Source organism: Pinus tabuliformis, chromosome 9 (assembly GCF_031772625.1).
Source record: "Pinus tabuliformis cultivar Carrire ecotype Pingquan chromosome 9, CPIR1, whole genome shotgun sequence".
In the NCBI taxonomy this organism is placed as follows: Eukaryota; Viridiplantae; Streptophyta; class Pinopsida; order Pinales; family Pinaceae; genus Pinus; species Pinus tabuliformis.
In genome coordinates this window covers 1,196,443,298-1,196,458,966 of record NC_142307.1, presented here as the reverse complement: position 1 = coordinate 1,196,458,966, position 15,669 = coordinate 1,196,443,298, and the positions used below count along the sequence as shown (strand labels likewise).

Here is a 15,669-nt window from a genome sequence, read left to right as displayed (position 1 = left end):
CTAAATCAAAATTCAACAATTCAATACCTAGAAGAAAGCTTAGTATTGCTTTATATCTTTTGTTTCCCATAAATCATAGTTCTTGCGTAGGCTATGTGTGTAAAAAGTGTCAAAGCTATAGAGAGTTAAATGATATTTTCAGATAACAAATTTGGAAAATAAGTCAATATGGATTTACTTTGGTCAACCTGATGAAAATTGGGGCAGCTTTGGGATGAATTTCTCCAAGGGGAAACCACCTTGCCCCAACAAGGATCCAAAGAAAAAATTAAATGGAAAAGGAAATTATTTTTAGGATAAATCCTCATGTTGGCTCCAACATCCATGTGACAACAATCAATTTGCAACTAAATTATAAATACAAGTCAGCCCAATATTAATATAAATAATAATATTATTATTATTGTGGAAATGTCAGGTTGGCTCACTTTATAGCAGTGAAACATGAATCTCTGATCACTCACGATTAATCACGAGTGAAACTCTACTCTTCCCTCAAACGATTTGATCCAACTTTGGGCGAGTTAAACTCGCGTTGACCGAGTTTGACTTGTAGTCAACACAAGCTTTACTTGCGACTCACCGATTAATTACGATTGAGGTGATTTTCAGCCCTCAATTCAGTCAGCACGGGTTTTACCTTTTACGGTTCCCACATTTTTCACTGCGTACTTTAGTTAGGTTAAAAATTAAAAGTCGATTGGTAACCGACTTCTCACTGCTCAAGCCTACAACTCATACGTCTAGAAGGTAATAGAGGCATGGTTTCAATTTCAATTTACTCCACGTAATAGAGTCGTAGTGTAATAGAGGCGTAGTGTGCAGTGTGCTCCAGTGTAGCTTCAACATGCTCTAGTGTAGCTTCAATGTGTGCTCTGTTAGAGATTTCAATAGAAAACCATTATCGTATCATTTCAGCAACAATCAAGAGATTTCAGATACTTCTTTTTTACTGATTAGTATGCAGTATTTTATAAACTTTTAGAAGCAGATGCTTCTGGTTCTATGCAATCACATGTTCTATGTAGTCACAGGTTAGGAGTCAAGACTCAATACTTTGGATTGTGTTTGGACTCATAAATATATGAGATACTTATTCATTCATGATATTTTGGAGATCTATTGATATTATTCATTGTTTGGACATGGCTTTATTGAATATCAATGAATTTTTTTTTTTTTTTTATATAATTCAATTTATGTGTATATCTTAGTTTATTGAATTTATCAATATTTTCCCGATTTTTCCCCAATCCAATTAAAACTCTTCCTCTTTTGCCTCGCCAATTTATTGTCGATTCCGAGTCTGGTAACATTGCTTTATAGTACCACCCTTTGGCACCCACCCATCTAATATATATATATATATATATATCCGTGTATGACATTGGAGGCTCATTATCTCACCGATTCCTCACTACAATGATCTAAAATGACTCATCCTCCTGTGGAAGAATAAACTGAAGATCTGAAGCTAATCATAAATGGTTTTTCATTGGGATTTATGTGATGGTTTTTGGGATTCGTTTTAGCAAAATGATTTGTGATTATAACTCTACCTAAAGTGATGCGGATCTTTGTGGCTTGTATTAGCAAATCTATGTGCTCACTTAACAAGTTCATCTCAGTGCTCGCATGACAAATTCAGTAAAGTCTCTCTATACCCATATTGCATATCTTTGTGATGAAGCTCGCATACAATAGCTCGTCAATTTCCTCTCTGTGGTTCAAATCAAAATTGTAGTGGCTCGTCTATACTTCATGGTCGCTCGTTCTATGATCTATGGCTCAAATTACAGTCACTCTATGGGTTAGATCACATTGTGGTATGGACTCGCATTTGTAGTTGCTCTATGATTTTGTTGTGGTATGGACTCACATTACACAGTGGCTCATATTCTGTTTCACATCTCTCAGCTTGCACCTCTTGCATACAATACTTTATGGTTCATATATGATCGCATTTTGAAGCTCATTTTATGGCTCGCTTTGTAATGACTATGGGGCTCACATATGTTTCGCTTATATTGTGATTCATGTTATGGCTCTTATTCATTTGGTAGCTCACACTACACTTTGCGGTATAGACAACTCTTCTTATTTCGGTAGCTCACAACCTATATCTCATGTGGCACAATGATATATGAAAAATGATAAATAGACAATGAATTTGATGACTGTAACCCTGCAGTAGAAACTCTGATGCCAATAATATTAATGTATAACAATGGCGCTTGATGTGTAACAATTGTGACTTGGAAGTGATGTGTAATAGTGACCTTGACAACTCTTGATGGCAGTGACTTTGTTGCATGGCAGTGATCTCTATATATTAGTCATGGCAATGATCTTGATAAGGTAGACTTGGCAGTGACAGCTTGATGCTCTATGACTTACCTCGATGATGATGAATGATGTATAACAATAATCTTGATGTTACAGTGACCATGCCCTAGTGATCAGACTGTAGTATGAAGTCTTGCTCCCATGATGACAATTGGAATATGATTGTGATGACTATGATATGATGACAATTGCTTTGTGTTGACCACTACTTGTCAACGACCCATAGCAGTACAATGTCTTTTTTCGCAAAAGGAATAGTGCCCGATCGATGTGTTCGTGTTGTCCAGCTATCATCATCAGCTTGATCATCATCTTATAATGTAAACCCATTCGCATGTGTATAATGTAAATAATATCAGTAGATCTGTGTCGTGTATGTAATTACCTAGGTAAACCTACTTTTCTGGTGACGATCTACATTCCGGGAGGTTTTTTGTCTCACCGATCCATTCTTGGATGGTCGGCAGAGTTTTCCTTCAGCCTTACCCGAAAGCAATGTTTTAAAACTCCGACTCCGACTCCAACTCGGCCGAGGGTTGACTCCGACTCCGACTCCGACTCGGTATCGACTCGACCAACTCTATTTCAATGACTTGGTCGTTGTAAAAAATACGTTAAATATTTATTTTTTATAAAAGCACATAATTTTAAAGATTTTCATTCATGTTTCCAAACACAACATTAGAATATAGATAGAAGACAACATATGATCAAAGTAGGCTCATGAATATATCCATTATATCAAAATGGAACCCAGTCTACTGTCCAATACATACACGATGATGATATAGAGATCAAAACAAAAACATATAACCAAGGAGGCTAGAGATGGCCTCTACAACAAAAGTCTGTAACCAGTACTACTGGCTACTACTAGTGTTGCCAACATCATCTGGCTCAGTGTTACTTGGGAGCGGGAGTGAAAGCGGGGAGCGAGAGCGAAAATGGGAGCGGGAGTGACATTTTCAGAAGCTCCTGGTTTGGGAGCGAATCCTGGAGGAGTTCGACAACCAATGTCACTAACATTAAGGTACATAGAGGGATTGGTGCTCTTGATTAAATAAGAGTTCCATACCCTAATACATGACAAAATTCAATGGAAACATTGCAATCCCCCAATCTTGAAATCCTGAAAAACTGATAAGTCTGCTGGATTTTGAATGAAATCTAAAATTCTACTTTATCCATATGAAATCCAATGAGGTCGGAACCACTCTCAAACATCTCGAGTCATTTCATGGTAATGTTAAAAATTTCAGTAAAAGGATGAAAATGAAGATTAAGGAGAATGTCACTTTTACTTTAAGAATTTAACATTACCATGAATAGCATATCAATACTAGGGATCAGAGTCAGACAGGGAAACCCATGAGTCAGACAGGGAAGCCCAGGGAGTCCCCAAAAATAAAAAATAAAAAGAATTTTTTTAGGGTTCACTGGCCGCTGTACATAACCCGACCGGGTTGATAAGGACTCGGCCGAGCCGGTCGGATTAATACCGAGTCGGCCGACTTGTGTAACAACTCGGCCGACTCAGTATTAACCCGGCCGGACGAACCGGTTCAATGGCCGGGTCACAAAATCCAATGCTGGCTCGGACCAATTTGGCTGAGTCGGTTCCGAGGCGGCTGTTTTTTAAAACACTGCCCTAAAGCTAGAATGGATTTTGTCACTGGGATCTTAGGGAAGTCCTAGTGTTCTAGATCGAGTCTATGTATGTAAAGACCGTAAAACAGATGTAAATACAATAAAGGAGTTTATATCATGAACCTGTAAATAATTTTCTAAAATCTTACAAAATCAACTAACAGAACTGTTGAGGTACCTACCTGTGCACTTGCGGTTGATGATGCCTCCAGCTCCCTGCTTCAGTTACCAAAAGACCGAATCCACCCAGCCAAACTGAGCAGAACCTGTCTACTCAGTCCAGTAAGCTTCTGAGTCGAAGCAGACTGTTCTCCCATGCCCAGAACCTCAGAACAATCCGCGCTCTTCTTGTGGATAATTTCAGTTTATGATGTTCTTCCTCCTTCAGTTTTCCTTTCCTCCCTTCTTTACCTTCCTTCCCCCCCTCTAAAATTCTGCTCGGTAGTTTTTATCAAGTTTCTTGGCGGTGGCTGCTCTTCCACCAACAACCCACCGCTTAACCCTCTGGTGACACCTTCCATGTCACGTATCATCTATAACTCTGTTATGGTCATATATATATGTATTTCATTTATAATTTAATTAATTATATTTTTTTATGATTTGTTAAAGTACTTTCAATATTAAGATTAAAGTACTTTGTAGATAGGTCGTTACAATGTAAAAGTGATTTGGGAATAATCCTAACTATTTGGTTAGGTTATTTTATTACAAATTGCTTGGTCTGCTAGATTATGTTTGCGTCGCAAAATTGGGTAGTCTATGAGGGTCTTTTGCAAATGAGTTTTCCCCCTTGAGATGTAAAAATCATGATGTAAAGTGTCTTGAGGGTTGCAAAAATAATTTATCCCTTCATAGGTTAAGTAATTAAATTTTCTGGCCAAAATTAATTAAAATCCTAAGCCAGAAATTTAATTAATTCTAGGTCCTAGGTAAATTTAAATTCTTCGAAGGCAAAATTCGTTGGTCCGTAAAAATTAAATTTTAAGAGGTCCAAGGACTAAGGTAAATTAATTATTTTGCTAAATTTTAAGCTTTTGGTCCTTGGGGTTAAGTCAAAGTCAAAAATTTGAAGAAATTAATTCAAAAATTTAATTTTGGAATTAATTAAAATACATTTAATTGAAAAATTCGAATTTCCTCACGAATTTAAAATTTCAACGAATGAGAGTAAAAGAAATTTTGATCCTCATCAACGATTGAGATTGCTTTAACGAGGATCAGTCGAACTAGCCGTTGGAGGATTTATCTTTAACTAGGAGGTCATTTGTCAGTTAGTTCATCCGATCTTTTGATCATGTGCTAAGCGAAAAGCTCTTGTGTAAACTTTTTCGAATAATAAAGAAAGACTTTGGGGTTAATTTTCACCAATGTTACTCTTCATGGAAATACTATAAGATGTATTGTTTTTCATGCGTAAATTTTTTTCTTAGCCATTGATTATAGCTTCTGAAGAGTGATTTGAGTACAGATATCTTGCTCAGTCGCTGGGGTTTGAATAATAATCTAAATTCTGAACGTAATAGCAAGTATCTATATTTGTTTGAGTTTTATTATTGTTTCTCGCTCTATGTTGATGGTTGAATTGAGTTTTGCAGGAAAGTCTTCAATTTTAGATCATCGGGCGTTTAGGGAAGTTTTCAATTGGATCAACCAACTCTTGATCCGTGTTTTCTGGAGAGCCCAACGTAATTTGATCCCAGGCTTATCATAAGATATTTTTTATGGGTGATGCATGAAGGGTTTTAAGCTCAACACCTCTACACTTCAAAAAAATTTAATTTTTTCTGTGCTAAATTGATAGATCTAGCTGATGAGAGCCTCAGATTATCAGATCTGGGAGCGGAGTTGGACTCACACTCCCTAGATCTGTAATTATTGCCAGTTTTCTGACTTGGGTTTTTTGGGTTTTAGTTTTTTAGGTAATTTTATATATCGTTTGAGTGTTTCTTGTTGTCTTGCAAGGAGAAAGCTGTGTAGAGTCCAGATCTAGGCCCTGGAGGGTAAGATTTGGATCTCTAGGGTTCATTAAAAGCGTTTTCCATGGATATTATTCAGACATTTTGCAGTCCAGGGGTTTAAATTTAATTTCAAATCTAGAAATTTCGTGAGGGTTTCAGGGTTAAATTTGAAACAAATTGATTCAAAATTTTAAATTAAGATTTCTGGAAAATTCTTAAACAAGTTTTGGTGGATTTAAAGGGTTTCTGGGCTACCATTTGTTTGATTTTTGTGATTTGTTGCTTGGTTTTTGGGTTTCATTGTGCAAATTCGATTTTTTTTCTTATCCTCTCAGCCATCAAACCCTTGTTTGCGTTCTCTCTTGGCTGTTTGCTGCCATTCTTCTTCATATCCAACAGTCCCATTCACCCGATCTACATTCCATCTAGCTCTCAGCGTTATCCAATCCAGCCCTTTCGTTGTATCAAAACCCTCATTCGCTATTTCCTACGTCCATCAAACCCTCGACTGCTCCTTCCTCCATTCGCAAGCAACTCCATCTTCTGCACCTCAACACTCTTCAAATCTGCATCCGCATCCTCTTCCCACCTGCCATAACCCCTCCAAATTCCATCTAGCCCACAGTCTGTCTTCCTCGGATCCCTCAACTATGTGCTGCCTCTTGCGTATTCTTCTTCTCCTCCATACTCGCGGATCTTCTGCTCCACTCTCCACGCTGCCCACACCCTGTCTGTTGACTTACAGAACCCTCATTCCCTCGCTCCCTCGGCCTTCATCCCCGTGGCTCCCTTCTGCAAGCTCCCACGCATTCATCATCACTGTCCGCGGCTTCCCTCCTGCGTGTTGCCTCCTCCAGCTGCTCTTTCTGCTACCTTTCCCTCTGCTGCCAGCCTGCGTTGCTCCTCATCGCTCCTCCATCTGCCCTCATCCTTTACGCGTTGATTCCTCCATTCTGCTCCAGCCGCCATCTAACTTGCACCAAAAGAAATCACGCATTCGATTTGTTTAGTTGAGTTTCATTTGTTTATATCTATTTTTAGGTTTTGTTTGGTTTGTTTATAATTACTTTTGGGTTTTGTTTAGTTCCCGTTGGCATATTCGTTTTCCTTTTCTTTTCTTTTTCATATTTGTATTATATATGCATTAGTTTAGTTAGTTTTGAAATTCTATTGTTTATGTTAGTTAGGTTAGGATTAGATTATTTCAAATTCATTTTATTTTGATTTTTTGATTCGTTGTTTTATTTTGATTTCATTTTTATTTTTATTTTTTGACTTCACATTTCTTTTTATTTATGATTTATGATTTCCCTTTTATTTTCAATTTTATTTTATTTTTTGAATTTGATTTTATTTATTTTCTAAAAATAAAAAATTTCTAAAACATTAAAAATTTTCCAAAAATCCAAAAATCTATATTTAAGGGATTTTCACTTTTACATCAAGTATTTTAATGTGGCCTATGGGCCATTAAAATTTCGATTCATTAACCCTTTGATTTACTTTGCTTCTTCATTTTTCACATTAAAGCAGATTGTCTAAGGAATAATTAAGATTTAAATTTGAAGTTCCTTAGTGTTATTTGGTGATTAGATGTGTTTTTGATATTTCTCTACTGTCAAGTTGCGATAAACATTTTAAATCATATTCACTGTTGGAGAAAGTTAATTGAATCTAGATCTGGGCAGTTAATGAAAATCATTTTAAATCTGGAATCTCTTGCATGTTAAAGTTTTGGGCATTTACATTAATTGTTCATGATCGTCGCTTTGCCACATCTATAAGTTTTCTTTGGATGACTTGTTATTATTTAGTCTATGGTTAACTCAAATTAAAGGCACTGGTCTGTAGTCCTTTTTATCTTGTGATCGTGTCCTATTCATTGACCGAGGCTCGCTTTAGATTCATAAGTTGTTTATCATTAAAATCTCCTAGAGCTTGTGTTTCATAGGCTATCCTCATCCATTTACCTAAGGGACTACTCCCCTTAACTTGTCTAGGAGAGAGTCTAAACGGAGTAAGGATTAAAAGTGACAACCCCTACTTTGAGCGTTGTCGCGGTCCCTAAACACTTTGTGCGACAACACTTTGTAATGACAGTGACATGATATGGTCAATTTCCATGAGATAGTGATTATAGTTGTATGATGGCAGATTGTAGTGGTTGCGATATGACAACCATTGTAAAGGTTGTCATATCTCCCTATTTCATATAATTAGTCTATGATGATAGTGACTGGAAGTCAACTACCTGTGTTCTCAGCCTTGTGTTGAAGGCTTTGTTTCCTTCATGTATATGTTGTTGCTATCTAATGTTGGCCTTGGTGGCTTGATGTATTGTACTATGTATCTCTCTGTTGAAGTATTGATGAAAATATAATAAAAGAAGAATTTGGAAAGGGTTTTCCCCCATGTGTGGTTTTCCTTGGTCTCTGACCAAAATTCATGGTGTCTCTATTGTGTATGCTTTTCTTCTATCGATCCTTTCAGTTCTATTGCATTATTGATGCTAATGTTCTTTCTACATTGTTGTTAATGATGTGGGTTGAATGCAATATGGAAATGTTTGATAATGTGAAAAATGCAACAATCTTCAGCATAAAACACTATCCCTAAGAAAAATTAACAATGGTATCAGAGTTGGGCTAAAGAAAAGTCATGAGATCACCCCGTTGAAGTCACCTGTCAATGGTTTCATGGTCAAAGAAAAATGAAAGAGAAAAAGATGATAGAAACCTAAAAGAAGACTAGGGTTTGAAGGAAACCCTAGGAGTCCTTGTTCCTGCATGTGAAGGTTAGGGTTTGAAAGCCTAGGCGAGTCCTTGCACTTGTAGCATGGATGATGTGCAATCTTCTTGAAGGGTTGAAAAAACCTAGATGGGCCTTTGATCATATGGCCATTGGTGTTATAGTAGCTTGGAAGTCCCTCTGGTAGATTTGGTAGCTTAGTTGTTAGTGTGATTGGATCAACCAACCCACTCTATGAGAATTAGGGTTTCAATCATTGAGAGCCCTATATCGTGTACACCTAGATTCCAATAATGAGGAGATGATGCTATGAAGATCCAATGGTCATCTTATACATGGATAGTTGGGCTTAATTGCCCTAGCTTGATTAGTTGAGAAGACTAGGTGTTGCTTAAGAGAAAGAACTTCTCCTTGCAAACATTGGTATATGGTTGAAGGACATTGATCCTTGACGCCTCACAAGGACACATGATCTAGAGGGAGCTAATAACTTTAAAATATAAGTGTTTCTATATTTATGCTATTTCCTTGCTTGTCCTTTTGTTTAAATTACTTCATCTCCTTAGATTATTGTTTATTCTTCTTGCTAAGGAGCTTGGCTAGCAAATGTTTCCTTCCTTGATTTCTTGAACAGTGGTGACCTAGGAAGGCAGGTCTTCTTGAAGGATGCCAAAAATAAAGAAGAAAATAGGAAGAGCTGAAGTCCAAGAGGGAGCAATTCAAGGAGATTGAAGTAGCCCCTCACATGTAGAAAAGAAAGACAACAGTGCCTCTCGGATGAAGCATGCAACTAAAGATGATAGGAAGAAGTTCAAAGTGAATTTGATGGGGTCTTCTGAAAAGAAGGAACGATCTTCTTAAAGTCTTTCCTCTCCATCAAGTACTCTATGCATATTATTTCTCTTGTTATTGTTCTTGTTTTGGGACCAACAGGTACATCAATCAGATGTAAGGACCAAAGCCCTAAATGGGAACATTGAGGAAGAAGTAGCGCAACCTCTTGATCAGAGTAGCACAGGAAGATGAACAAGAACTCAAATTTTGAAGTGACCTGTAAAGAAAAAGTTGTTGATGATTAATAAGGCTTCCTATTCAGAAGGAGCTAATTGTCTAACGAAACGGAAGATCCTTTGTAGTATGAGATGTAGCAGCTAGATGGGATGCGCGGAGATATTATTCCTTGATGAAAGAACCATATCAGTTGGGTGGATATGCTTCTGTACAAAAGCTTTTGTGATGGAGGGAGCTACAATGATGGATGCCACCTAGTGGAAGTAAGGAGAAGATTGTGAGGAGACTACAATACCTTGATATGTATATTGCTATGATGGCTTTAAAGATGTGATCCGTTGATATGGACTTGAAAATAATGTATATTGTGCCTATATGACAGTGCTATATATGAATAGTAATATGACATGTCAATGATGACAGTATGACAGTAAAGTGTAGCTGCCCTTTGACTTGATGACTTTAGTCTCAAGCAAGCCTCAAGGCTTGGCTGATGTGGTCTGATAGAAATTCTTTTTGTAGCTGGCAATAACGATGTGGATCCTACCCCACTTCAAGAATGTTGAAGGTATGCATGTGCTTTTGTTTTTATGTATTGACTTGTGCCTAGTGAAGACTGACCACAATAGTCTTTGCCATTTTATGGGGGAGTAGGGCCTCAGTGACAGGCAATAGAGGTGGGTGAGCAAGGTGTAGGCCTATGATTTCGACATTGAGTATGTCAATGGTATGCACAATATAGTAGCAGATGCATTGTCCAAGAGGCCTGCGACACTTTCACTCATGAGCATTTGCCATCACTGGAAGGCGCAGTTGTTGGTGGAGTACTCCAAGGCCCGGCGGGCATGTGAGATATTGCAGGGCATTCATGCTGATGAGTGCTATAGGGTGATGGCTGAGGTCATTTACTACAAGGCGTGTATATTCTTCGTGTCGGGTTTGCAACTAAAGGAGAGGATCTTCCATGTAGCTCATGAATCCCCACTATCGGGACACCAAGGGTTTCAAAAGACATACATGATAGTCAAAGAGCATTTCACATGGAAAATCCTCCAGGGGGACGAATTGAGATATGTGTAGGAGTGTGAGGCTTGCTAGAGGAACAAGGGGGAGTTGGCTCATCCAACTGGGTTGTTGCAGCCACTTCCCATTCCTGAGGGGAAATGGGAGAGTATCTCCATGGATTTCATCACGGGGCTTCCAGTGGTGCAAGGGAAGGATTGTATATATGTGGTGGTAGACCGGATGACCAAATATGCCCCACATATTCGCCATATCGACCCGGTATACAACATCACAGGAGGTCGAGTTATTCTTTAGGGAGGTCTTTCGTTTGCATGGACTCCTTAAGACTATAGTCAGTGAGAGAGATAGTCGATTCATGGGGGCATTTTGGCAGGAGATTTTCAGATTAGTGGGTACTGAACTCAGCTCGAGCACGAGTTACCATTTAGACTGTCGGTCAAACTGAGAGGGTTAACTAATGGTTGGAGGGTTATCTTCCAAACTACGTGAGCGGGCAACATAGAGCGTGGATTAGGTGGCTACACCTAAACAAGTACTGTTACAACACCACCCATCACATATCCATCAGTATGTCACCCTTCCGTGCCTTGTATGGTTATGATGCTCTGTCTTTTGCTGACATCGGTTTTCGAGACAACTGGACCCCAAAGGCCAAGGATTGGATCCAAGAGAGCCAAGACATCCTTAAGGCTCTCAAGGATAACATATTGACAACTCAAATTCAGCAAAATATGTATGCAAATAGGCACATGATTCAAAGGTAGTTTGAGAAGGGGGACTTGGGTTACTTGTGATTACAACCATATCGCCAATCCCCATTGAAGCAGAAAGGGGCGAGAAGCTACAACTGCGTTTCTATGGGCTACATTGTTGATTTTGGGTAGTATCAAATGTGCTTTAGCTCCAAAATTTGGTCGAGGGGCTAGAACACATGACATCTCCAGAACCTAGAAATCGTTTGGAGAAATTCCACCCAAATGAGGAGTTATTAAAATAGTTAATATTTTTAATGGGTTCCTAAGTCAACTTAGGAAAATAAAAATATTAATGTGTATAAATAAGAATATGGGTGAGAAGGTTTTAAGTGACAAGGATCAAGCCTGTTTTAATCTTAGCCGTTGATTCATCAACAGGAAAAGTATAAGAGGAGGCTTGAGGGTCAGTTGGAGACACACCAAATTGATCAAAGAGTTCAATTTTTCTGAGGCGAGGTTTGCTGAGAAAATCGAGCTAGTGATCTGAGTTGCAGTGAGGGGTAGTTCGGCAAGGGAACTTCAGTCAGAGGCCGAAGAATACATAGCAGAGAGGAAAAGCAGCACTGGGAGATACATCATAGTCCCAGAGAGGGTGACGCAGAGGCCGTAGGGGCTGACGCGGGCCCTTAGAGGCAACACTAGGGAGATTCTGTGGGGCAGAGAGGAAGCAGTTCAACAAATTGACTTTCTGAACAAGGGAGGCTCACTGTGGGGGTGACGCAGCTCGTAGAGGAGGTGACGCAGTTCTAGTGTAGAGCTTGGGGTAGCCATTGCTGCCCAGCACTGGGAACAATCGGGTCATCTGTGGGGTTTGATCATCCAGTTGTTGAATTTGTCAGAATATCTGTCTCCGGATTGAGGTACTTCTGCCAAGATTTTTCTTTGTTGGGTGAGCCATGGCTCATATCTAGCACCCTAGTTGTATTCAAGAATTTGCTTAATAGTACAAATCGTCTATATGCTGCACCAGTTTTCCCGAATTGGTTCCAGGGACGATTTTCCAAAAATAATGGTGTCCCTTGTGTGATTCATTGTTTTAAGAAACGGCCGGGTTGATCCGAGCCAATACCTTTTTCTATGACCCGGCCTTTGGAACGGTTCGACTGGCCGAGTCAGCCATGACTCGGCCGAGTCATTGAATGACTCGGCCGAGTCATGGCTGACTCGGCCAACTCGGCCGTTTCCGTTATGACTCGGCCGAGTCACAAAAAAACGCCCAACATCATGTCAAACTGCGATTTAATAAAATTTTAATGGATTTTTAAATTGTTTTTTGGTTGGTTTGGACTCCAAGCAGTTATAAATTTTCATGGTAATGTTAAATTCTTAAAGTAAAAGTGACATTCTCCTTAATCTTCATTTTCATCCTTTTACTTAAATTTTTAACATTACCATGAAATGACTCAAGATGTTTGAGAGTGGTTTCGGCCTCATTGGATTTCATATGGAGAAAGTAGAATTTTAGATTTCATTCAAAATCCAGCAGACTTATCAGTTTTTCAGGGTTTCAGGATTGGAGGATTGCAATGTTTCCATTGAATTTTGTCATGTATTAGGGTATGGATTCTGGAACTCGTATTTAATCAAGATCACCAATCCCTATATGTACCTTGATGTTGGTGACATTGGTTGTCGAACTCCTCTGGGATTCGCTCCCAAACCAAGAGCTTCTCAAATTGTCGCTCCCGCTCCCGTTTTCGCTCTTGCGCCCCACTTTCGCTCCTGCTCCCAAGTAACACTGAGCTAGATGATGTTGGCAACTCTAGCAGTAGCCAGTAGTACTGGTCACAGAGTTTTGTTGTAGAGGCCATTTATAGCCTCCTTGGTTATGTGTTTTTGTTTTGATCTCTATATCATCATCGTGTATGTATTGGACAATGTACTGGGTGCCATTTTGATATAATGGATATATTCATGAGCCTACTTTGATCATATGTTGTCTTCTATCTATATTCTAATGCTGTGTGTTTGGAAACATGAATGAAAATCTTTAAAATTATGTGTTTTTATAAAAAATAAATATTTAATGTATTTTTTACAAGGACCGAGTCATTGAAATCGAGCCGGCCGAGTCGATACCGAGTCGGAGTCGGAGTCGGAGTCAACCCTCGGCCGAGTCGGAGTCGGAGTCGGAGTTTTAAAACATTGGTGTGATTGTCTCAGTATATTTCAGTTCATGTTCTATATGTATGTGTAGGCTGCAATAGTGTTTTACATCAATATTTATGTAATGAAATAACTTGTTAATGCAAAGAACAAGTAGGAGATGTTAAACTAGTAATTGTAGTAGGGGTTTTTGATGTGTAGATTCATAAATTTTCACATGGTATCAAAGGGATTGCAAATCATAGGCGATCGAAGACACCAACCAAGAAATCCAGAGAATTTGCAACGGAAAAGCAGCTGTCCTGAGTGACAACGTTGTTCCAGAGTTAGAGACACAAAAGGAGTGACCCAGTGCAAAGAAGTGACATAGAGGCTCACGTAGTGATTGTGTCAACACTCTGAGCCAGGTGGAGGTGACAGTAGCTGGGAGGAGCCCACGCAGTAGCTGCGTCAGCTGTCAAGGCCAGCGCAAAGGCAAAGGGGGGCAGATCAAGCTCACACAGAGCCACGTCATCTTTTTGAGCCAGGAAGGATTGACGCAGTTGGCCAGGAGGAGCTGATCCAACCCACACAGTGGTTGCGCAGAGCCTGAAGGGCTTAGATTCTTCAAGTTGTCAGGGCTAAGGAAGCTGAGAAGATTTTCGGTTTGAGGAGCTGGTGGGACGCTATTTCTGTTGGTGTAGAACAATGTCTAAGGAGACTGAACCAAGGTAGAGGGAATCACTGCCTTGACAGATTTCTAGCCAAGAAATCTAGATCCGGGTTGCAGCAGTAAAGGAGGATTGGAGAGGAGTGATTCGACAGTTTGCTGAAGGATTTCCGAGAGGGAAATCAAGACTCAGAGGGAGTCTAGAGAGAAGCTGTTCCTTAGAGGGTTTCTTGTGCCCAAGGAATCCAGAACCAAGTCTTGCTAGATTGACAACAGGAAAGGGAGAAGAGAACCAGTTCTAGTTTTTAGCAAAGATGGCAATGAATGGGTTGAGGGATTAGGACAGATTGGATGGAGCTTCCAATTTTGCCATCTGGAAGGCTAGGATCCTGACAATCCTTGAAGGTGGTTGTTGTTCCAGTTGGCAATGATGTGGCACAAAAGTATGAGGAGGCCCAAGCAAAGTCCAAGTGCATGATCCTAGATGGGGTCAAAGATCATGTAGTACCACACATTTCTGAGAAGGACACAACCAGAGAGATGTGGGAGACCTTGACCACCTTGTACCAGGGCTCTTCCGTGCAACGAAAGATGCTTAGAAAATTAGCTGAGACAGTACCATATGAGGAAAGGGGAGGAGATATATCCCTTCCTTCTCAGGTTGCAAGGGATTCACGATCAACTGACTTCCGTGGGGTCGACACTAGATCTAGAGTTCATGGTCAGGACTACCCTGAATGTAGTCGCTGAGGACTGGGAGACATTTGTCCAAAGTATCTTGGGTAGAGCGACTCTCCCTAGTTGGGAGGAGATGTGGGCAACTCTTCGACAAGAAGAGCTCAGGAGGTTGACCAAGGCAGGAAGTAGTGGCAAGGGAGCCCAAGTCAAGAAGGAGGAGGAGGAGGATGCAACTCTCACATCAGCGGGACAACAGGGGCAACAAAAGAGGAAGAAGGACATCACCAAGGTTAGATGCTTCAACTGTGGGGAGTTGGGACATTATGCCACTCAATGCCCCAGGAAGAAAGGCAAGGGGGAGGCTTTTGACTCAAAGGCTGCTCCAGCAAAGGCAGACAAGGATGTCGAGGATGACGATTGTGCCATGAGTGCTCATGCGCCTTTGGAGAAGAGGTGGGGCGACATGGAGTTGTAGTCGATAGGACTACATAAGGGCAGGATCCTTGAGGTGCCAAAACTCTTGGATCACATACGTCTACGGGAGCCCTTAATGACAGTAACAAAATGACGGGAGTCCGTTGGTGCTAGGGATGATGGAGCAACAGTGGCAGAGCTAGAGTGCCAGAGTCTGAAGCAGCGCAATGGAGGTTGTAGTAGTGCGGGAGGCACAGACCAGATTGCAGCAGTGCGGGAGGCACAGACTAGATTGCAACAGCGCAGGAGGCACAAAGCAGATTGCAAC

General features: G+C 40.0%; 1 protein-coding gene across 3 annotated transcripts in view; it reads left to right on the top strand.

Annotated features, from left to right (window-relative positions):
• The window catches only part of LOC149152832 (Leucine-rich repeat (LRR) family protein), a 519,369-nt gene that overhangs the window by 339,579 nt on the left and 164,121 nt on the right, over positions 1-15,669 (top strand). The gene's annotated exons all lie outside the window — the stretch shown is intronic.